General features: G+C 43.5%; 1 protein-coding gene across 3 annotated transcripts in view; it reads left to right on the top strand.

The window, feature by feature from the left end:
* The window catches only part of LOC114908456 (disintegrin and metalloproteinase domain-containing protein 12-like), a 668,284-nt gene that overhangs the window by 1,104 nt on the left and 644,471 nt on the right, over positions 1–22,709 (top strand). The gene's annotated exons all lie outside the window — the stretch shown is intronic.

The raw sequence follows: 22,709 nt of genomic DNA, 5'->3' as shown, positions 1-22,709 counted from the left end.
TGTCAGAACCTGTTCTGCAGGGTTCAAGGCTGGCTTCTCCCAGTGCCAGCCCTGGGATTGTGAATTTCCACGTTCACCACAGAGATATAAAGGCCACGGAAATAATGGTGTTAATTAAATTCAGTAATAGTTGTTCATTGGTTCATTGCTTAATTGACCAGAGCAAGAGGTGTGCAATTAGAATATAATTGAAGGAAACCAGAGATGTTATTATTCACAAGGAATTAATCAGATGGGACAGAATTTTATCATTGTATCAATTTCACTGAGGTTATTTTTCAGTCCTCCAGAGAGAGAGAAAAACTTGTTGAATTATATCAGCTTGCATTTTTTTTTCTTTTTTTTTTTTTTTTTGCGGTGCGCGGGCCTCTCACTGTTGTGGCCTCTCCCATTGCGGAGCACAAGCTCCAGACGCGCAGGCTCAGCGGCCATGGCTCACGGGCCCAGCCTCTCCGCAGCATGTGGGATCCTCACGGACCGGGGCACGAGCCCGTGTCCCCTGCATCGGCAGGCGAACCCTCAACCACTTCGCCACCAGGGAAGCCCTCAGCTTGCATTTTTTAAAAAGTGTTCATGGCTCCATTTTACACCCTCAATGGCAAAGAGCGGCTCTTGTGTTCCTTTTTTTTTTTTTTTTCTTTGGTATGCATAAAGCTTTGTTTATTCCTATAGTAACATTGAAGGTAACAGTGTGGAAAAGTGCATCTTTGTAGGAGATTGTAAAAAACATCTATTATACTGACAGTTGCAGCTACAGCATTTTTTTGTGTGACTCAACCCCCCCCCGCCAAGCCACATTTCCAAATACAGCCAACAATTGAGGCCGTGTGCCTGCTGCTTGAGTGTAACCTGGAGTCTAAAGTCTTATGTTCAGGTGAGTCTGAGACCCACAGCAATCAGGCTGGTCAGCTGGACAGTCCTCACTATGTCTGTGATTTGAAAGGCGGTCCAGGCAGGGCCTGCTTCCTCCACTCAAGGGCAGGCCAAGTTTGAAAGCTCAGATAGGATCTGTGCTTCTGATCCCTCTGAATTCCGAGCTCTGTTCTTTTAGTAGCAAAAACATTTCACTTTAAAATATTCCACGTCCATTGAATTGTTCATGTTATTCCCACTGGGGCATGTCAGCCATTTAGGTTAGGAAACCCAGCAAGAAGGCAGCTTTCTTGCTCAGTTTCCAAGCTGAACTGACGAGAGCCCAATTAACAGCCTCTGGGTCCTGTTACACTTGGCCCAGTGACCCCTTCTCTCTCTCTCGAAGGCTCCAAGGCCATTGGTTCATCTGCCAGGGCTTTAACCATAAAGTACCTGATGGGGTGAAAAATGAGCACGGTCACTGGGGTGAACTCTCAATGCACAAAGGTGCTAGATTAAAGGAACTGGCTGGTTCTCCAGGAAGAGTGAGTTTGGGAGATTTTGTTTCTGTAAAAACCTTATGGATTTCAAGTCCTCCTCAGGAAGACATACAGATGTATTTGAGTTGAGCTTAAAGTCTAAGGCTGGCATTTTTCTAAAACTGTGACCTTACTCCTGAGCTGTGTTAATGCTTGGAGATGCTGCCTCTCATCTGGGACGCACCTAACTCTGGCCCAGGGATGGTCCAGCCATACTCATTCCCTTGCTTAAACTGCCTCGTAATAGGGATGACAAGCATATGTACTGTCACATCTGAAAGGCAGCGGGGATTGGAAGCAGGTGGCGGTGAGGGGGCTAAAGATCATTCTCTGCATGTTTGCAAAGCCTTGATCCGTGCTGACTCCAACATGCCCCAAACTATTAAAACCACAGTATGTTCAGAGCCTTTCTCCTCCTGCAGAGATACCCGATAAATTTCGGACATCAAAATAACCATAACTGGGCAAGGAGATGGATTTTTATTTGAGCTCTGGCCGCTGTCAACATTGCAAGCCTGGCCACCTTCTGAGATTCCCTGTGAAGCAGGGTGTGGACAGTTTCCCTGACGTTAGAAGGGAAGCCACGTAGAATTCAGAGACGTGCTCACATCTCCCAGAGTTGGAATGTGAGTGGGCATCTGTTAATTGATCGAGGAGACCATTCTGATGATAGGCGTGGGCTGGGGCACGCCAGCCAAGTCTCACCCATCTGTCTTCATGTAGATGACAGTTTCTAATACATTTAATCATTAGATGGACCAGGGAAAGTTTCTGTATTTGGTGATCACCATTTAGCTATGCTTCTCAACATTTCCCCAAACCTCTGTCATTTCCATCTCCCCTTCCTACTCATCCTTTTTTTTTTTTTTTTTTTTGGACTTGGCTGTGGTGCTCAATTCTGGCTGAATAGAAGAATCATGGCAAACTTTTATTTTTTTATATTTATCTATCTTTTTGATAATGTCTACCCTCTGAGGAGTTTAGACATATGCACGCACCCATAGTACCATCACCACAATCAAGGTACTAAACATATCCATCACTGCTAAAAATTTCCTTGTGTTCTTTTGCGTGTTGCTTTTTTGTTTGTTTTTTGGTGGTAATAACACTTACCATGAGATCTGTCTTCTTAACGTATTTTGAAGTAACAGTACCACATTGTTAAGCGTAGGCTCTATGTGGTCTAGGAAAGCTCTAGGGCTTATTCTTCTCGCATAACTGAAGACTTATACCCATCGAGTAGCAACTCCACCCTCCCCCTCCCCCTCCCCCTCCCCCAGCCCCTGCAACCACCATTTTATCTTCTGCTTCGATGAATTTGCTTAGTTGTTATACTTCATATAAGTGGAGTCATGCAGGACAAATCATGCCATTTGTCCTTCTGTAACTGGTTAATTTCACTTAGCATAATGTCCTCTAGTTTCATTCATGTTGTCACAAATGGTAGGGTTTCCTTCTTTTTTAAGGCTGAATAATATTCCAGTATGTGTATATTACATTCTCTTTATCCATTCATCTGCAGGTGGACATTTGGGTGGTTTTCTCATGGTGACCTTTACAAACTACATATGCCTGTGGCCCAGCCAGGGCTCTTGTGACCCAGAGTGGGTGTTTGATTTTGCTGTATTCCTTTAAAGAGCATTGAACTTTGTTCTGGCATGAGGTTCCGTTCCTTGAAAACACTTTGATCCTTTTGAGCCTTACTTCTCGGCAGCTTTTAGTCAAGGGCAGTGCTTCTCAATCATGGGGGATTTCACCCTCCACCCACACCCCACAGGATGTTTGGTAATGTCTGCAGACATTTTTGGTTGTGACAACTCAGGAAAGATGCTACTGGTACCTACTGGGTAGAGGCCAGGGATGCTTCTAAATATCCTGCAGTGCCCAGGACAAAGTCCCCTGCGCCCAGAACAAAGATCTGCTCAGCCTGAAATGTCCACAGCGTGGAGGCTGAGGAACCCTGATCTCGTGCTAATTCAGGCCCACTAATTTTAAAAATTTATTTTATTCAAGTATAGTTGATTTACAATCTTGTGTTAATTTGTGCTGTACAAAAAAGTGATTCAGTTATACATATATATACATCCTTTTTCATATTCTTTTCCATCGTGGTTTATCACAGAATATTGAGTATAGGTGCCTGTGCTCTACAGTAGGACCTTGTTGTTTATCCATTCTACATATAATAGTTTGCATCTGCTAACCCCAAACTCCCCTTCCATCCCTTCCCCAGCCTCCTTCCCCCTTAGCAACCACAAGTCTGTTCTCTATGTCTGTGAGTCTGTTTCTGTTTCGTAGGTAAGTTCATTTGTGTCATATTTTAGATTCCACGTATAAGTGATATCATATGGTATTTGTATTTCTTTTTATGACTTACTTCACTTAGTATGGTAATCTCTAGGTCCATCCATGTTGTTGCAGATGGCGTTATTTCATTCTTTTTTTATGGCTGAGTAGTATTCCGTTGTATATATGTACCACATATATATATTTATCTGTCGACGGACGTTTAGGTTGCTTCTGTGTCTTGGCTATTGTGAATAGTGCTGCTGTGAACATAGGGCTGCATATACCTTTTCGAATTATAGTTTTGTCTGGATATATGCTCAGGAGTGGAATTGCTGAATCATATGGTAGCTCTATTTTTAGTTTTTTGAGGAACCTCCATACTGTTTTCCATAGTTCAGCCCCACTATTAAGGCATGATCCTTGTGAGGACTCAACTTAATGTCCCATGTACGTGAGATCTTTCCACCAGGGCCAGTGGAAACACAAACGGTTTCCAGCTCTGGGTGAGGCCCTGGGAGTGTCCAACTTACTACTGTCTGGCAGTTCTTTTCCTGGATTCAGGCACTTTTCCCTTAAGCATGTGCAAGAGAGTATTTGGCCAAAGACTGGTGGGCCCCCTGGCAGCTTGCTAGAAACTCTCTTTCCTTGCTGTTCCTTGGTACTTGGCTGCACAAATTCTAGCTACCTCAGCCTCTCTGAATCCGCACCCCTGCCCTGTCCACTCAGTGAGACCCCAGGGTCTCTCGAGCGTCCCCTTTCCAATACACAGCCTGGAAACTGCTTCTAGGTGGGGACGATTGTAGGGCTCACCTCTCTGGTTACCCCTCGTAGCCCCGCATTTCTTGTGCCCAGTGTCTGGAAACAGTTCTTCATAGCTTTTGTCTGGTTGCTCCATCATGGCCGGAAGTAGGTGTGTCTGCCCAGGTGGTTTTGACGCCCCACTGGAGTTGAGAAATGCCACTCTGGGCTTTGATGGATGTTTTCCAGTGGTTGAAGTGAACCCTTAGGTAGTATGAAATAAAAGCACTCAAGTTTTAAGTGCTTGGGCTTCAAGATTACTTTATTCAGGGAATAAAGAAGTCACTGAGGCCAAACAGAAGGTGACACAAACATTCCCTTTCTTCTCACAACGATCAGAAGGTGCAAAACAATTTACCTATTTCCCAACCAAGCTGAAGAGACTTAGCCAGATCAGAGTCTTCTGAGTTTCACTTTTCTTTCTGAAGACTTGGCCTCCGAGTGGGATTTTCCCTGGGATATGCTGGTGGCTCTGGCTACACAGAAGGCACTGAGCCCTCCAGAGTCAGGACTGAGAAAAGGACATTTCGCAAAGGACAATAAATATTTCAATTAGCTTTGCCACCCAATGACCAGGTCAGAAACCTCTGCCTCATGTGCAAGACCTGAGAGTGTACTTGGTGATCCTCCTAGAATCTCCTAGAAGCTTCAACACTCATCCATTGACAATGGCTGGTAGCCTCTGTCCAGATGCAGGAGGAAGGAGTCCAAGAGGCAAAAGATGGAGCGACCAACCTTGGGAATCAGTGCTGCCCATTTGCCACACCAGCCCCTCCCTGCTCCTGCCAATGGGAGGCTGGCCGTCAGGGGGCGAGGTCCTGAAGAGGCACGAGAGATCAGAGGTCTGAGATGAGTTTTGATGTGTCAGGAAGCACGCCTGGTGACTGAGGTCTCCAGATTAACTGCACTGTGAATGTCTGTGAAAGATGAAGTGCAAATTGATCTGGAATATTTACAGCCAAGCCTCCTAAGACCTATCTGACATCATTTTGGCCAACTTCCATCAGGAAATTGTGCATGGGTGGGGGGACTACGTCCACATTTCAGCCAAACCAAGGCAGGAGAGATGGTAGATGAAAAGGGGGTGTGACCAAGACCCAGGGCATTGGATGGAGTCTTTCTGGGGTCTTTTTTTTTTTTTTTTTTTTTTTGCAGTACGCAGGCCTCTCCCCGCTGCGGCCTCTCCCGTTGCGGAGCACAGGCTCCGGACGCGCAGGCTCAGCGGCCATGGCTCACGGGCCCAGCCGCTCCGCGGCATGTGGGATCTTCCTGGACCGGGGCACAAACCCGTGTCCCCTGCATCGGCAGGTGGACTCTCAACCACTGCGCCACCAGCGAAGCCCTCTTTCTGGGGTCTTGATAGCTGAGTGACCTTGGCAAGTTTCCTGACCTCTTTGAGCCTTAGTTTCCTCATCTGTGTTCATGGGAACCATGGTGACATCTGCCTTATAGGATTGCTGGGAGGAATAAGGGAGATGCTCTATATAAAGGCTGAGCCTTGGGCCTGGCACGGAGGCAGCGTTCTGTAAAAGTGAGTCGTTGTTGGTGTTCAAGTTCCAATGTGCCTTTTTCTGTCATCCCCAACTTTGAAGCAAAGCCATGGCATGAAGACATGGCCCCTGGACCCAAGCTAATTGTGACCAGTGCTTTGAGGATGCTGCCCCTGTGCCAGAAGTCCTGTTTCAACTGGGTGAACATCCCCTTCCTAGCTTCTCCTCACTGAAAGTGCCAGGTGACAGGGACTTATGACCTCCTATACCCTTGACTCTGTTCCCCGAGCAATTCAGAGATTAGTCACTAATTTGTCCTTGAGCTGAATGCACAGTTTCTACTCAGAACCCACCCAGTCCTGTGGTCAGCTGCAAATTCCATCTGACAACAGATTATTGAGAATGTGTGTTCACACACATCTGATTCCTGCCTGGTAAAGCCAGGGTTAAGTCAGGGCATTTTTTCATGTAAGTTATACCCTCTCTTGAAGACCTACCAGGATCTGAATGGGGTTTGTCACCTCATAAAGCATTGAATTGCCCTCATACTTTAGTGTCCTTCAGAATCCTCAAGAGACCTTTCTAAGAATGTAGACCCCTGGGCTCTGGGAAAGGGTGGGGTCCAGATATCTCTGGTTCGTTTTTTTTTTTTTTTTGAAGCTTTTAGATTTTATTTTAAGTACATTGGGAAATCATTGGAGAGTTTTAAGCAGAGGAGTGACATGTTCTCATTTTTAAAATTGAAGTATAGTTGATTTACAATGTTGTGTTAGTTTCAGGTGTACAGTGAAGTGATTCAGTTATGCATATATATATATATTCTTTTTTGTATCCTTTTCCATTATAGGTTATTATAAGATTGAATATGGTTCCCTGTATTCAATATATAGGTATGCAGTAGGACCTTATTGTTCATCTATTTTATATATAATAGTTTGTATCTGCTAATCCCAAACTCCTAATTTATCCCTACCCCCCCTTCCCCTTTGGTAACCATAAATTTGTTTTCTATGTCTGTGAGTCTGTTTCTGTTTTGCAAATAAGTTCATTTGTATCATTTTTTAAAGATTCAGCATATAAGTGATATCATATGATACTTGTCTTTGTCTGACTTGCTTACTTAGTATGACAATCTCTAAGTCCATCCATATTACTGCAAGTGACATTATCTCATCTTTTTTATGGCTGAGTACAAAAATCTCTGTTTTTAACATAAAAACCAGGTGATTCTGATACAGGTCTGAAACCTTGATCTGGAAGTTTCAGACCAATGTTTTCCAACCACATGAGCCAAAGAGAAAATGACAAAGAAACCTGTGCGAATTGCCTGTGTTGAGAAAGCCGGTGTGAAGGGGCATGGCGGGGGGTGGGGTGGGGGGAGATATGATCAGAGAGCAGAGTGGCTGGACCACTCTGTGCAAGGAGAGTTGATATGGGGATGGAACAAAGGGGACTGTGTTGTTTGGTCCCTGAATTGCCTCATTGATCCTCACCACAGCTGTGCGAGGCACATGAGCCCTGTTTTTCCAAAGAGAAAATTCTGCGAGGCCCAGATAGATGATGCAGGCCGTGCAGAGACACAGTTAGGAGCGGCAGAAGGGAGCTTCTACCTTAGTGACATCCTCCTCTGAGGTTGTGTTTCTTGCAAGGTGTTGGGGGAGAAGAGAGGGAAGCAGCCTTTGTCCTGACAGCAATAGCTGGGGACCTAGGGGACTTCAGAGTTGGTCCTAGAGAAAGTAAACCATGCCAGAATCGGGTGGGAAGAGGCAGTAGAGAGCCCACTGACTCTCTCCTTCTGCTTTAGGCATCTTTCCTTCCCGTGGCTTTTTCATTAAGCACCTTCTTCTGGTTTATAAGTCCCACATGGGCTCTCAGTGCCCTCTGTTTTCGCTCTCCCAGGTTCTCTTCCCTTTCTAGTGGAGCAAATGGACAAAAGAGGAAAGAGTGGGCTGGATCATTTTTAAAAAAGTATCAAGGACCTACTATGTGCCAGGAACTGTGCTTGGTGCCGGGGACACAGAGTTGCAAAAGGCAGGGTTCCGGCCCCTTCTCATCATCTGGTCAGGGAGGCAGCCAATGAATGCCAAGTCAGGGGGTCTACAGAGAGCTGTAGACCCAGAGGACTCAGCGAGACTGCACAGGGGAGGAGACCTCCGGGCATGTGCTTCGTGGGAGATTGGGAGTTTCCCAGGACCAGCAGGGAGGGTGAGAATGTGGGGTAAGAATGGAGAAGGGGAAGACATTTCAGACAGCTGGAATGGCAACTTCTAGGTGGTGCACAGGCAGGCAGAACCTACACAGAACTCAGTAATCTCTAGAACTGCGGCTAGAATTCACAGGATGTAGTTCCTGAGAGGAGGGAGCCAGGCAGAGAAGGAGCTCCAGACATTTCCTTCACATTCCCTTGAGGCTGCAGATGAAGGCCAATCTGTGCCGTGAAACTTCACGAGGCCAAAGGACAACTGGCAAGGGAAGAACGGTTACTGGGAAGCTCTCAGATGAACACTTCTCAGTGCTCACTTGGGGCCACGGATCACTGAAGTTCCCCACCATCCAGAACGTAGAGGCCTCATTGAATGTATGGTAACTTCAGTAGAGATTCTAGAGGGGTTCTGCCTTGGGAGCCTGCTAAACCAGCCCTAGATTAAAGGCTGTCTTAGGTCCATCCTATAGCAATTTAAAACACAATTCTTGAAGAACCAGGCTGTTTCACAAGTAGTTTAACTGCCGGCCAGAGCAAAGTTGAACATTCCTTAAAAGATTATGACAAAATCCATCAAAAGCACAATAAAAAATTTAAAATATCTGGCATCCAGGTAAAGCTTGCTAGGTATTTGACAAAAGCAGGAAAGTATGATTTTAACCAGGAGGAATTACGATTAATAGAAGCAGATCCATAAATAGGAGAGATGATGGAATAGCAAGCAAGGGCTTTTTAAAAAGCTCTTATAAATATTATAAATATATTGCTTTCCCCTTACAGTCAAGGATTTAAGGGAAGATATTACCACAATGGGAAGAGAAGTAATTGATAGAAAAATAAACCAAATAGAACTTATAGAGAAGAAAAAAATGATTCTTTAATACTATCTGAAGTGGAGATTTCACTAGATGGGATTAACAGGAAATTGGATGCTATAGAAGAAAAGATCAGTGAAATTTCTAACTGAAGAGAGCAAAAAAGAGAGGGAGAGATCTCAAGACATCCAAGACACATATAATTAGAATCTCTGAAAGAGTGGGGATGGGGTGAGGGCAGAAAAAATATTTGAAGAAATAATGGCTAAAAATTTTCCGAATTTAGTGGAACTTATGTCAAAGCATTGCTTGTCAAGTATATTTTGTAATATATATACCAAGTATGCTTGGCAGAGGCCAGATCATCAAGATTGGGCCACGTCACATTAAACAGTATATATTTCAGTGTTTCCCAACATGGTGGTCCACAGCATTATCCATCAGCATTCTGCAGTCCAGGGAATATGTTTGTTTCCTTGTGCTCCCTCTGTATAAATTAACTGAGGCAACTTGTTTATTTACTTATGACTGAGATAATATCAATTTAGTGCAGGATCATACATAGTTTCAGCTCTGATTGGCTATTAGAAAAAAAACCAAACCATCTGGCAGATACTATCTGTGTTATTCTTCTACTGCTGCAAAACAAATGATCGTATACTTAGTAGCTTAAAACAAGACCTATTTATTATTTCCAGTTTTGGCCTCTCTGCTTAGGGTCTTTCCAGGCTGAATCAAGGTGTCAGATGTGGCTGTGATCTCACCTGCAGCTCAGAGTCCTCTTCCAAGATCCCGGGTCATCGTCGGCACTCAGTTCCTTGTGGCTGTAGGACTGAAGTCCGCATTGTCATGGTGGCTCTTGACTGACATGCTCAGCTCCTAGAGGCTGTCCTCAGGTTCTTGTCATGTGGCTCCGGCCGTAGGCAGTTCACAGCGTGTTTGTTTGCTTCCTCAAGGCCAGCAGGACAATCTCTGCTGCTTTGAATCCCTCTGACTGCTTCACAAAACACACCTGACTAGGCCAGCCCCCGCTGGTATGATCTACCTTGGATTAACTCCACATCAACTAATCAAGGTTGATTAGCAACCTTAACTGAATCTGCAAAACCCTTTGGCGTGGAACACGAGTTAATTGTAGAAGTGATAGCCCATTGTATTCACAGGTTCTGCTCACACTGAAAGGAAAGAGGACATAGGATACATGTGAGTATTCTGCTTACGATACTGTATTTAAAATTTCGTATCCGTGCAAAAAGGGAAATAATAGGAGCCCTTGGAATTGAAGGCACATAGGTGTGAACCTCTGTCTAGCAGCTTCATAAGGAAAGGGGCCCCTAATCTGTTCTAGCTCACGACTGTGTCCCTAGCACCAGGTCAGCCTTCAAGAAGCATTGTGGGGTGCGTGTATGAATGAACGAATGAACAAAAGGGCGTGAAGTGTGTTTTAGGTGAAAACCTGAGGCCGGAGTGAGTGACGGTTGATGACTTTGGACATGGAAGAGAGCGTCCTCTGATTTGATACGTTAGGCTCGCTTCCAGATTCACTCATTTCTTAGTGATTGACAGACAGACATCAGCTCTAGATTGCCAAAATGAAGCTCCAAAATAGAGGTCATTCCATTTGCTCCCCTTTTCATTAATCAAATTCCTAATAGAGAAATTGTTTAACTTCCTCCCTGTGAGTCTAATTTATATCCTTTCTCCATCCAGAAAAGACTTGGAGACAGCTCCAAAAAGGAGTATCTTGGAAAACATCCAGGATTTAGGAATAATCATGTTTCAGAGAAACAAACAGGGCTGAAGGCAAAATGGGGGCATGATCTTCTTAAAGCACACAACAACTTGCTTGCCATTTTGTATCGAGAACAAGAAGCCTCTTCCCAGCAAAGCCACTGCAACCAGGGCCGAGAGGGTGGGCCCTCAAGCGGCTACCCTGTGGAGGGCTCAGAGCCTCTGATCCAGCCCTGCATTTACAGAAACTTCACAAAACTCATTATTTTAGCTACAAGTGTGCTCAGCTCCTCACTAATGAGTTCTGGACACTGCTGGCTTCTCCAGTTTAGCTGCTTTCAGTGGCGCTGGGTTAGGCCAGGTGTGTGAAAGGGACTGGGTCTCGGTTGATGGACATGCAGAGGGGCCCGCAGTGCATGGGAGATGCGGAGGGCTCAGATCCACACTGTTTGCTCCTCGCTGTTGATGTAATATCCAGGAACAAATGCCTGGATATTTGTTCCAAATGCTCCAAATGCCTGCGTGCCGCTGTGCGAGCTCTCAGACACAGGGAGCAAGAATGTGATGACTTTCCATGCAGCAGTTCTGCAGTAAATGGCCACTCACTCAGGCTTGGCTGTGTCATTTGTGGGGACCAGAACAAAATGAATGTGTGGTCCCCATGTTAAAAAACACAGGAATAATAGTCATTTAAGGTTCTAACATATAAGTCTTTTTCCTTTCTTCCATGGTCTTCCTCTTGATTTGTTATGATGGTTTTTATTTGCTATTCAGTTGGTGTAAGTAAAGAAAAACTAAAAATTTAAATTATTACCATGAATTTTACTGTTCATCTTTATATTGTGTGATCTCAGTTTTAACACAAATATTAAAACATTTAACTCATCTGTGGAATTGTTGAAATGATACAATTTTTATTTTTAATCTCATCCATGCATATATTTTCCTTTTTTAAAAATTTTTTGAAGTAAATTTACAATGTTGTGTTAGTTTCAAGTGTACATCAAAGTGATTCAGTTATATACATATATATATATATATATATATATATATCCTTTTTCAGATTTTTTTTCATTATGGGTTACTACAAGATACTGAGTAGTTTCCTGTGCTATACACTAGATCCTTTTCATTTACCTATTTTATATATAGTAGTGTGGATATGTTAATCCCAAACTCCTAATTTATCTTACCCCCCTTTGGTAACCATAAATTTGTTTTCTATGCTTGTGAATCCATTTCTGTTTTGCAAATAAGTTCATTTGTATCTATTCTTTGATTCCACATGTAAGCGATATCATATGGTATTTGTTTTTCTCTGACTCATTTCACTTAATATGATAATCTCTTGGTCCATCCATGTTGCTGCAAATGGCATTATTTCATTCTTTTTTATGACTAAGGAATATTCTATTGTGTATATGTACCACATCTTCTTTATCCATTCATCTGTTGATGGACATTTAATTTGCTTCCATGTCTTGGCTATTGTAAATAGAGCTGCTATGAACATCGGGGTGCATGTATCTTTTTGAATTAGAGTTTTCTCCGGATATATGCCACGAGTGGTATTGCTGGATCATATGGTAGCTCTATTTTTAGTTTTAATTAATTAATTTATTTATTTATGGCTGCGTTGGGTCTCTGTTGCTGCGCACCGGCTTTCTCTAGTTGTGGCGAGCGGGGCTACTGTTTGTTGCAGTGCGCGGGCTTCTCATTGTGGTGGCTTCTCTTGATGCAGAGCACGGGCTCTAGAGCACAGGCTCAGTAGTTGTGGCGCACGGGCTTAGTTGCTCTGCGGCGTGTGGGATCTTCCTGGACTAGGGATCGAACTCGTGTCCCCTGCATTGGCAGGCGGATTCTTAACCACTGCGCCACCAGGGAAGTCCCTATTTTTAGTTTTTTAAGGTGCCTCCATACTGTTCTCCGTAGTGGCTGCACCAATTTACATTTCCACCCACAGTGTAGGAGGATTTATTATTTGTAGACTTTTAAATGATGGCCATTCTGACCAGTGTGAGATGATACCTCATCGTAATTTTGGTTTGCATTTCTCTTAGTGATGTTGAGCATCTTTTCATGTGCCTGCTGGCCATCTGTATGTCTTCTTCGGAGAAATGTCTCATATATCTATTCTTATTAGAACAACGGAAACACTGCGAAAACCAATTCAGATTTTAATTTCATTCCTTGGTATAATCATATTTTACCAACACTCTCTACCTTTAGTTTACTGATAAGTAAGGAAGAACCAAAAGGAAAGGGGACTGTGGTTGCCCATCTCTCCTTTCCTTCTATGCTATTATTTTCAGCATAAGCGGTTGACTAACACAGGGAGGTAAGAGGAGTAAGAAGAGATATGATGGGGTTACCAACCAGGGTCCTTAGCCTCTGGAATCAGTTGAAATTGATAAGAGGCAAGACAAGAAATTCAGGCAAGGCTTTGCTGGGGCCCGTGCTTCAGGAGGAGGGTAGTGAGAACAAGTAACAGGTTCCCTTGCTCGGACCCTAAGGGGGGGCAAGCTGGTTACTTATGTGGAGTGAGGGTAGGGGTGTGTCCAGAGGTCAGGCTGGAGCGGTGGCGTAGGTGGTCTGCCCCCCTTTTGGTGGCGTTGAGTGCAGCGGGCATGCACAGTACCCTGCTTTTGCCCCCAACACCCTGCTTTTGCTCCCGGCTCTTCAGAAATGGCCGTTGGGTTTTTGGTCTTTTTGTATCTTGTTTATAATTTGCCCCAGCTGTGCATGCACGCAGTTATTTTTAGTCCCTTATGGTTTCTTTGTATTTTGTTGCTTGAGAAGGTGTTTGTTTAGGTGCAAGCACTGCAGCAAAGGGTCCCAGATCCCAGGCCCCAGTCTGTCTCAATAGAGTTGCTCAGGCATTTGTGTTTTTCAGAAATCTATAGCCTTCTTCGTACATTTGAAGCAAATCTGGTTCCAGTGGAAAGCATGGCCTCTCGGGGCTGTCATCCTTCTGCTTAGTTGATCTTGGGGTAATTTGCTTAACTTTTATTCACTTTGAATCTCTCTGAACTCCCATGCATTGTAGGTTCATCCGAATTCTGTGATCAGGGATCACCAGAGCACCTTCTGTGAATGGGGCAGCAAGGAAATCAACAAACACACACATGGCACACGTCTTTCTGCCCGCATGCATGATCATCCCATGGGGTTTATACACAAAACACAAGTTCACAGATAAAATTATTTAAAAATCCAAGATGGCAATACCAAAAGCACAGGCCACGAAAGAAAAGATGGATAAGTTGGGCTGCATCAGCGTGAAAAACTGTGTGTGTCCAAGGACCCTGTCAACAGAGGAAAAGGCAGCCCAGGCAGCCCACCTGCACTGTGGCTGAACCTCGAAGACCTTGTGCTGACTGAGACAAGCCAAGCACAGAAGGATATTATGTTGTTTGACTTCATTCTTCTGAGGTGCCTGGAATAGTTAAATTTCACAGAGACAGAAAGTGGAATGGTGGCTGCCAGGGACTGGGTGGAGGAGGGGAATGGAGAATCATGGTTTAATGGGGACAGAATTTCAGTTTGGGAAGATGAAAAAGCTCTGGAGATGGAGAATGGTGATGGTGGCTCAACATGGTGAATGTATGTAATCTCATGGAATTGGACACTTGCAATGGTAAATTTTATTGACTTTGTAATAGGCATGTAATTAACATGCCTATTAATATGGTGTTATTTTCCCCCCACTCCTGACGTTCGCATAAAAGTCTCCAGTCAAGTGATTCGTCATTGCTGCTCCCATTTATGCCTCTAAACAGACAGGGGCTGAAGTCACTGGTGGGGAAATGAAGCGTGAACTCTCCCAAGATCAATTCTCATTAGGCAGCCAGGGGAGGCCTTCCTCTGTGAGTCTCACAAGAGGAGGAATGATTGAAATGATCTATCCTCTTTACATCCTGATTTGTCTCATTTTCAAACCAGAACCCCACCAGACACCACCCTTGAAAACCAAAGTGAAGGAGAAGCAAGGAGAGACACAGAGATTGAACTGTAGCATCTTTTTTCAGATCCTAACGAGGGAACAGTCCCACCATTTGTAGTCAGATAAGGGATATTATCTTGGTAATAAAAGGCAATTGAGAATCTAAATGGAAAATCTAATGCTTTTCATGCTGATTTATTTTAGATTAGAGAAAGTCAAATCAGATGTAAACATGAAGAGATGAAGCATGAAGATGGAATTGTGGCAGAGTGATAAATCTCAGTTTTGAATTATTATAGGTGCAGGGTTGCATTAACCAGAAAATACACTGTTGATCCATAAACTGCTCTGACATGAATTATTGTTGCAGAAGGGAGTTCAGAAGATTGAATACAAACATGGAACACTGGCAAAGATCAATCACGCTTCTAGATTAGCCATGGAGAGTGCATTCCAGACCCCAAAGAGGCTGTGTTAACCCATCGGCGGTCCAATCTGGAACCATCCACACCTTGTGCTTGTTATTTGCCCTTTAGTGGTACCTCTAGCATCCCCAGGAGAAGGCACTGGGATGCTGAGAAAAAATGGCCCTCTTTCCTGTTTTTCTGTTGGCAGACTCCAAGCAGTGTCTGCCATTACCCTAAAAAGAAGACCCTGCCAGCCAAAATCCACTCTTGGTCGTTGACAACTTGGGGTATAAGTAGTTTCAGAATCTCTCCTCTGTTTTCTCTGCCGACCAGACAGGTGTCCAGAAGAGGCAAAGTGGAGGTAGGGTTCTATGTAGGCCTGGAAATTCCTGTTTTCTCCTCTCTCTTATTTCCTGGGGTATATGAAGTTTCAGTCTCTCTTTTTTTTTTTTTTTTTCTTTGAGGTACGCGGGTCTCTCACTGCTGTGGCCTCTCCTGTTACGGAGCACAGGCTCCAGATGCGCAGGCTCAGCGGCCATGGCTCACGGGCCCAGCCACTCTGTGGCACGTGGGATCTTCCTGGACCGACGCACGAACCCACGTCCCCTGCATCATTAGGCGGACTCTCAACCACTGCGCCACCAGGGAAGCCCTCAGTCTCTGTTTTACTTGCTTATGCTTTACAAATCCCATAAGCCATCTCTAACTACCTCCCCTCTCCCCCCAACACACACAGGCACACACAGACACACACACAGACAAACACACACACACACACACACACTAGTGTGGGGAACGCTGAGAACATGATGTTCTAGTTGTTCTGGCTCTGGCATTAAGTAGCTCTGTGAGACAGAACAAATTAGAGAATCTCTCCACACCCCAGTGTTTGTATCTATAAGCAGAGATAATGTCTGTCTTGTGGGGACTGCATGAGGGGTATTTGGAAAACACTAACCCAGCAGCTGGTAAGTTCATTAAGTATCTGTGGTACCCATCCACAGTTCTCCATCCAGAACTCTTGGGGCCAAATGTAATTCAACGGTGACTTCTAAATTTTATTTCAGAAAGGTGATCCTGCATAACATTCCCAGGGGGATCTGAGTAGCACCCTGTAATTAATCTCACTGATGTCTCTGCAATAAAATGTATGAATATTCACATTAAATGGAATAAATTAATGTTATAAATAGCCCCAGGTTAGTTCAGGTAAGGTTTTGCTGTCAGATTAGTTTTCTACAAACTCAGAGAGAAAAACTCTCATATTTCAGAGCTTCATGAAGTTTAGAATTGTACGTAAGGGATTATGGGTCCATAGCGAGTACTCAGATGTCTTGACGGGAGAGTCAGTAAACAAAAAATCCAGCAAAAGACAATAAGACATTTGCTCATTAGAGCACAGCTGTTATGGCAGGACTTGGGAGGACCGAGTGAGAAAATGTGGAAGTTGTTTTGTAGAGTATTTAGTCTTATACAAATGGAAGGTTCCAGTATTATTGTACCCACAGTGTTCGAATCAGCTTCTGGCTCCTGATGGAGTTCATAGCTCAACTTGTCAATGTGATCAATATCCTAGCTGGTGTCATGTTTGACTCCAGAATTTCTGCTGGTAGGTTGCACTCTGTAAGGAGGCAGGTGGTAAGGTGATGTGGAAGAACCCCAGACCAGGCTCAGGAGGGCTGGTGTAGGTGCCAGAGCTACCGTTGTATTGTTCTTGGGCATTTATGTCTCTTACCCTCTGTGGGTCTTGTTTTCTTTGCATAAAAAACCCCTGTGTTTTCTTGGCCACCTCTCAGGGACTTTGGAGAATCCAAATGAGGTGATGTATAATAAAGAACTTAGCAAACTGGAGCATTTCTTATGATTGTTGGGTATCATGATTCTTTTAATGTGCTTGATCCTAGTCATAGGTTTTACTCCCAAGGAGTCATCCTAATTGCCTGGGTTCCAGCCTGGGCTTCTTCACTTTCTTACTAGGTGTGTGTGACTTCGGGCAGTTTACTTACCCTTTCTGTGCCTTAATTTCCACCTCTGTAAAATGGAGATAATAATTATATTTCTCTCCCTGAGCTGTCTTAGGATTCAATGAGGTAATTGCCTGGCATGCGATGAGCCCTCAGTGCTATAGCTCCTGGTGTGGCCCCAGGCTTGAAGCAGGCCCAGGCTCAGCAGCCTCTGGGAACACATGTGGCAAAGAGATCTTGAATCTTTCCTCCTGTTGTGTGGCTTTGGTAAATTACTGTTGCTGTTCACTAAATAACACGCGTCAGAGACCTAAGGGAGATAAAGTCTTGAATGGGCTGAATGAGGAGTCACTTAATGATCACTCTTGTTGGATCCTTATCTGACACCATGTACAAAAATTAACTCAAGGGCTTCCCTGGTGGCGCAGTGGTTGAGAGTCCGCCTGCCGATGCAGGGGACACGGGTTCGTGCCCCGGTCCGGGAAGATCCCACATGCCGCGGAGCGGCTGGGCCCACGAGCCATGGCCGCTGGGCCTGCGCGTCCGGAGCCTGTGCTCCGCAACGGGAGAGGCCACACAGTGAGAGGCCCGCGTACCGCAAAAAACAACAACAACAACAACAACAAAAAAACTCAAAATGGATCAAAGACCTAAAGCTACAAAACTCTTAGAAGAAAATGTAGGGTAAAACCTTCAAGACGTGGGATTTGGCAGTGATTTCTTGGACATGACTCAAAAAGCGCAGGCAACAAAAGAGGAAAATAGGCAAATTGGGTTTTATAAAGAGTTTAAAATTTTGTGCATCAAAAGACGATATCAGCAGAGTAAAAGGGAACCCCGCAGAATGGGAGAAAATATTTGCAAGTCGTATGTCTGATAAGAGAATAATATCCAGAATATGTAGAAAACTCCTAAAACTCAAGAACAAATAAGTCAATTCGAAAATGGGCAAAGGACTTGAATAAACCTTTCTCCAAAGAAGAAATACAAATGGCCAATAAGCACATGAAAAGATGCTCAGCATCACTGATGGTTAGGGAAAATGCAAATGAAAACTACAATGAGATAACTACCCCACACCTATTAGAATGGTTACTATGAAAAAAAACCACCCTAGAATATAACAAGTGTTGGTGAGGAGGTGGGAAACAGAACACTTGTGCACGGTTGGTGGGAATGCAAATGGTACAGCCTCTGCGAATAACAGTATGTTGGTTCCTCAAAAAATTAAAAATAGAATTGTTGTATGATTCAGCAATTCCACTCCTGGATACATATCCAAAAATATTGAAAGCAAGATCTCAAAGAGATATTTATACAGCATTATTCACAATAGGTTAAAACATGGAAGCAACTTAAGTGTGTCTGTAGACAGATGAATGAATAAGCAAAATGTGGTGTATACGTATGATGGCATATTATTCAGTCTTAAAAAAGGACAAACTTATGGTTACCAAGTGGGAAAGGAGGGGAGGGATAAATTGGGAGATAGGGATTGACATATACACATTACTATATATAAAATAGATAACTAACAAGAACCTACTGTGTAGCACAGGGAACTCTACTCAATACTCTGTAATGACCTATATGGGAGAAGAATCTAAAAAAGAGTGGATATATGTATATGTATAACTGATTCACTTTGCTGTACAGCAGAAACTAACATGACATTGTAAATCAACTATACTCCAATAAAAATTAATTAAAAAAAGGAAATTCTGACATAGGGTACAACGTGGATGAACCTTGAGGACATTATGCTAAGTGAGATAACAAGTTACCAAAAGACAAATACTGTATGATTCCACTTGTGTGAGGTACTTAGACTAGTCAGAATCACAGAGAAAGTAGAATGGTGGTTGCCACAGGCTGGGGAGTGGGGGAAGGGAGAGCTATTGTTTAATGGGTATAGAGTTTCAGCTTTACAAGATTAAAAGAATTATGGAGATGGATGTTTGTGATGGTTGTATAATCATGTGAATGTATTTAACACCAGTGAACCATACACTGAAAAATGGTTACGGTGCTAAATTTTATGTGAAGTATATTTAACCACAATAAAGAGAATTAAAATTTAAAAAGTAAACATATCCCGCGTTAGGCTTTGTAAAATATAGTTGCAAAACGTTGCATCTTACACAGGCAGCAGCTAATTTCAACTCATGAGTCAAGGCTCCAGAGACAAGGCTGTAATCTAATGTGTACACAGGACTAAGCTTTAACACATAACTGAACATAAGGCACTGACTGACTTGCCTTGTTCGGAAATCACCAGAGCTTCCCTGTCACTTAGGAAATAATATCCACACCGGCGTAGCATTCAAGGCTGCCATGGTACGTTGTTATGTCCGCAGATGTGCAGATGTGGAGACTCTAGAGTGGGCTATGGGCATTGTTATCATGTTAATGGACGCAGTAGCACATGTGCTCTGACCTACAGAGCCAGTCCCTGCTGTAGGGTATTTTGGACACTTCCAGTGTTGTGTCATAATGAATCAGGCTCTGCAGAAATGTCTTTTGTGCGTATGACTTTAACTTTATATACATATTTTAAAATTTTTATTGAAATATAGTTGAGTTACAATGTTGTGTTAGTTTCAGGTGTACAGCAAAGTGACTCAGTTATACATACACAAAAGTATATGTATTCTTTTTTTGTATTCTCTTCCATTATAGGTTATTATAAGATATTGGGTATAGTTGCCTGTGCTGTACAGTAGGTCCTTGTTGGTTTTCTATTTTACATATAGTAGTGTGTATCTGTTAATCCCAAACTCCTAATTTATCCCTCTCCCACCCTCACTTAACTATATTTTGAATTAGTTAGAAATCCAAGGGTTTTAAGCTGGGGAGGGACACAGTCAGATTTGCTTTATAGAAACATGACTGGTGATGCTGTGGAGGGAGGAGGCTGCTGGAGTGTGTGGTCTTGGCAGGAATTCTGAGGCCCTCCATGGAAGCCGTGGGGAGAAGGAGGCGGAGATGCAATGTGGAGATATTTAGGGAACGAAACCCACCGGTGCTGTTGGTACAGCACATCCACTGGAGCCGGCTGGTGGGTGGGGCCAGGAGAGCACAGCGAGAATAGCGAGAAGAATTTCCGTGTCATAGGTCAGAGTGGCTCAGTCGAGGCTGTGCTAAACTGAGGCCTGGTGGGGCACGAGGCAGAGGGACAGAGAGTGGCCAACAAGGGTTGGGGCCAGTGGGAAGGTGAAGGGTGGAAGGCACCGTGTGTTTGTGGAGGGATTCTTTTGGTTTCGGTTTTAAGCTAAGAAAGATTTTGGTGGCATCTGAAATATGATTCAAATGAACTCATTTACAAAACAGAAACAGACTCACAGACATAGAAAATGAACTTACGGTCACCAAAGGGGAAAGGAGTGGGGGAGGGATAAATTAGGAGTTTGGGATTCGCAGATACACACTACTGTACATAAAAGAGATAAAGAACAAGGCCCTACTGTGGAGCACAGGGAACTATATCCAATACCCTGTAATAAACCATAATGCAAAAGAATACGATGAAAGAATATATATACACACACATACCTACACACACACATATAACTGAATCACTTTGCTGTACACCTGAAACTAACACAACCTTGTAAATCAACTATACTTCAATTAGAAAAATAAAATAGAAAAGAAAGGTTTGGACATGGTTAGAAACATTGAGGAAGGCAAGGTTGAAGACGGAGAGGAGCGGGGGACCCTTGATGGTGCACGGTCTCCGAGGAGATGGGATGGTGGATTCTAAAGGCCACTGTGCAACTTAACTTGGGGAGGAAGCTTTGCTTTTGTTAATTAATTGCTTGGTTAATTCTTCCATCCTTTTTTAAACAAATATTTATTGAAAGCCTACTATGCATCTAGCCCTATTAGGAGCCAGGATACATTGGCAAGTGAGGCAAACATAACTTTATTCTCAGAGGGGTTAGAGTCTAGGGGAGAAGCAGACATCAGTCGTAGATTCACACAAGTCAATGCGTGCTTACAAGTGAGTGCTCTGAAGGGAAAAAGTGCTCCTGTAAGAGCTTATAAATCAGAAACCGAGTTTTGAGAGTGGTGTATGGAGGGACACACGAGCAGGTCATGCGAGCGGGGTCAGAGGAGGACCAGGGAAAGAACACGCTGTGCAGATGAAACAACAGGTGCAAAGGCCCTATGGTAGGGGGGAGAATTCGATTCAAGGGGATGAGGGAAGCTCACACAACACATGTGGCCAGGAGAGGGGTGCCCAGTGATGCACAGAGATCAGCGGGGGCAGACTACACAGGGCTCTTCTGATGCTCTGTCCTAAGGGCAATGGAAAGTATTGTCTTCTGCATGAAGGGATTTCAGTTAGCAACCCACAGAAAGTAGAGCCAAAGCCACATGTCTCCAGGACGTCACTGGTGGACTGAGATCCGGGGTCAGATGATGTCTGAGGTTCCTGAATCGCCCTGTTGTTGGGAATTCTGGGTTTCTGTAATACCCAGAACCTGTACCAGACGGTTCCAGGCTTTGGAGAAGCCAGGCATTTATAGAGGGCTGCGGGGCTGAGTCAGCTTGTTATCTACTGCCAGTCACTGGGACCCGAGAGAGAGAAAAATTGTCCTCGGTTGGAACCAGTAAACTTCAGTGCTTGTAACTTCACACACTCTGGGGCTGGGCTCTCTACCAACGTTGCATGATACACAGGGGAATTGCTGGGCAGACCTGATTCTGAGTCAGGTCCCCCGTCACCCGACTTGTGAGGCTTGATGGAGTTACTTTAAAAAATACACAGAAAACTCTTTCTTAAAAGAGCCATACAAGACAACGACCCTGGAGAGAGGAAGCTTAAAATCTCTGCTGGACCGGAGTCTCCCTGCACCCCTTCCTCCGCAGATAGCTTCCAGAACAGGGGACTGATTCTGTTTGAAGCAGCAGAGAGAGAACTCACTTCTTCTGCTAAATTTAGGATTTAAATTACTTTCCATCCTCATGTTTACTGTGTTGCACTTTTGTTTCCTTCCAGAAATGTTTTCATGTGTGTTTCTTATGACATGTCTATGCTAAGTCTGAGAAAATGACATATGTAAGTGTGACAGCTATATAAGCACAGCCAGGTACAGTCAAGTAGCCAAACGATAATACTTAGTAAAAATAACAATTTTAATTTTTTTCTTTTAAAAAAATGTTATTGAAATATATTTGATTTGCAACGTTGTGTTAGTTTCAGGTATACAGCAAAGTGATTCAGTTGTGTGTGTATATATTTATATATATATATATATATGTGTGTGTGTGTTCTTTTTCAGATTCTCTTCCATTGTAGGTTATTACAAGATATTGAGTATAGTTCCCTGTGCTATACATTAGGTCCTTGTTGGTTATCTATTTTATGTATAGTAGTGTGTATATGTTAATCCCAAACTCCTAATTTATTCCCTCCGGCACTTCCCCTTTGGTAACCATAAGTTTGTTCTCTAAGTCTGTGAGTCTATTTCTGTTTTGTAAATAAGTTTATTTGTATCATTTTTTTAGATTCCACATATAAGTGATATCAATGGTACTTGTCTTTTTCTGTCTGACTCCACTTAGTATGATAATCACTAGGTCCATCCATGTTGCTGTAAATGGCATTATTTCATTCTTTTTTATGGCTGAGTAATATTCCCTTGTGTATATGTACCACATCTTCTTTATCT

Source organism: Monodon monoceros, unplaced genomic scaffold, assembly GCF_005190385.1.
Source record: "Monodon monoceros isolate NGI ecotype Baffin Bay Population unplaced genomic scaffold, NGI_Narwhal_1 Super_Scaffold_4, whole genome shotgun sequence".
Lineage (NCBI taxonomy): Eukaryota > Metazoa > Chordata > Mammalia > Artiodactyla > Monodontidae > Monodon > Monodon monoceros.
Note: the sequence above shows the minus strand (reverse complement) of the source record. Positions and strands in the feature narration are given on the sequence as shown.